Source organism: Bos indicus, chromosome 14 (assembly GCF_029378745.1).
Source record: "Bos indicus isolate NIAB-ARS_2022 breed Sahiwal x Tharparkar chromosome 14, NIAB-ARS_B.indTharparkar_mat_pri_1.0, whole genome shotgun sequence".
In the NCBI taxonomy this organism is placed as follows: domain Eukaryota; kingdom Metazoa; phylum Chordata; class Mammalia; order Artiodactyla; family Bovidae; genus Bos; species Bos indicus.
Genome location: NC_091773.1, coordinates 79,523,350 through 79,525,616, shown reverse-complemented (window position 1 = coordinate 79,525,616; position 2,267 = coordinate 79,523,350). Strand labels below are relative to the sequence as shown.

Below are 2,267 nucleotides of genomic sequence, written 5' to 3'. Positions count from 1 at the left end.
AATGGGGGAAAACATTTACAAATGCTATAACTGATAATGAGTTATTTCATTTATTTACTTATTTTTAAATATAAATTTATTTATTTTAATTGGAGGCTAATTACTTTACAATATTGTATTGGTTTTGCCATACATCAACATGAATCCACCACGGGTGTACACATGTTCCCCATCCTGAACCCCCCTACCACCTCCCTCCCCATACCATCCCTCTGGGTCATCCCAGTGCGCCAGCCCTGAGCATCCTGTATCATGCATCAAACCTGGACTGGCAATTCATTTCATATATGATATACATTTTATAAAATATATAAGTAGCTCTTACAACTCAATATCAAGTAACCAACCCAATTAAAACTGGACAGAAAACCTGGATAGACATTTTTCAGAACATATGGCAAACATATGTAAAGATGTTCAACATTGCTCATCATCAGAGAAATGCAAATCAAAATCACAATGATATATCTGCACACACCAGACAGAAAGGAGCCACTGTGGTCTGGGGCCTGAGGTCACACTCGAGCTGCAGCTTTATGCCATGGCCTCAGCCAGTCCATTTGCAAACTGGTCTCTCAGGCACATGGGCTGCTGCCCCGCTGCAGTCACACTCTGAGGTCTTCAGGTTGACTTGGTCTCCCTGCCTGGGTGACCCAAGCCCCTAAAGATGGTGCAAGGAGCCGCCAGTACAGACAGCCCCTTGGCAGAACAGGTGGAACACTAAGACCTCAGGGCCATGGCCATAAAGAGTGCAACAGAGCAGAATCGGCCACAGTCCAGTGAGTGAGCAAACCTCTCTGTGGCCTACAAGAACGTGACCAGGGCACGCCATTCTTCCTGGAGGGTCATTAGTAGCATTGAGCAGAAGACATCTGCAGATAGTAATACAATAAGATGACAAAGAGGGTCTGTGCTTACGGTGGAAAGGACAGAGGAGTTGGAGCCACTGTGTCAGGATGTGCCAAGCCTGCTGGATACCTAGCAATATCCGATCAAAAATGACAGTGAGACTCAGTATGAGAGCAAAGTGTTTTTTCCTGCAGATGACAGGGGATGACTACCGCTACCTGGCCAAAGCTGCCCACTGGCTAGAAGAAGGTGACCCTCATGGAGTCACCTGAGAAGGCCCACAGCAAAGCCCATGAGGTCAGTGAGGAGCACACACAGTCCAGTCACTCCAGTGAGCTAGGACTGGCCCCCAGCTACTCTGTCCTCTACTCCAAGGTCCACAAGGCCTTGTAGCAAGCCTGCCACTTGACCATGATCGCTTTCAATCATCACCAAGCTCGCAACATTCTCAACAAGACTCCTACAAGGACTCCAGGCTCATGAGGACTCGAGGATCATGCAGTTCCTAGGTGACAACCTCCTGCTCTGGACAAGTGATCAGCAAGACGACCAGGGAGAAGGGAAACATTTAGGCCCCCAGGTGGACTGGCAGCACAAGCTGATGCTATTAGAACAGTATTTTTTTTTCCCCAGGAGTTGGGGGTCAGGCAAGATAGGGAAAAGGAGGGGTGACCTTCCTAGGGAGAAACCCATCACCTCTCCTGTCTTTGATCATCTCTTTGGCATTTTTGCCAAAATACCGCAAATGGAAAGTCAGACTAACTATGCTGGTACTGGAATAGCATCCTCACCCTAGAAGACAGACTGTTTTGCAGATTAATGCAAGGGGAGCTACTTCAGTTTAATTTATTGCTAGAAAATAGGGTTTTAAGATGCAAAGAGAACTTAAGACAGCTCTCATTCAATAAGTTCTGTGGTTCTATTAAGAATGTTTATTCACATATGCTCTTGCCTTTTAAGTTTTGGGTACTTTCTAGCTCATCTGCTCTAGCTGAGTATTCCTCCCCACCCCTTGGTGTACTCTACCAGACATGGGATAGTTAAAATCCCAAGCTGATAGACTTAGCACATAGAGCATATTTATCCTTGTGGTTTAGGCCTTGATAGTTTAAAGTTTCCAATTAGTTGACAGCATTAATACTCAATTGCAGTTCACAGTATTTCTACATTACAACCATACATAACATCAAGCCATTGACTGTGTGTTTTCCTTTATTTTGACTTTTACATGCTTATTTAGCCTTATCCAGGTTGATTTTGCTATTATTTATCTCCTAGGCCCAAAGGTTTTCCTGAAGAGTATCAAAGCTACTTTAGGTTTTGGCTAATAGGTTCTTGGCAGGGGGCTGTGGGATTTTTGTTCTTTCTTCTTAACTTAAATCGACCACACACACACACACACAAAGATTAATCACTTT

General features: G+C 44.5%; 1 pseudogene; it reads left to right on the top strand.

Moving 5' to 3' along the window:
• The first annotated feature begins 736 nt into the window (after positions 1-736).
• LOC109568276 (14-3-3 protein gamma-like) lies at positions 737-1,645 on the top strand (annotated as a pseudogene).
• Positions 1,646-2,267: the final 622 nt, after the last annotated feature.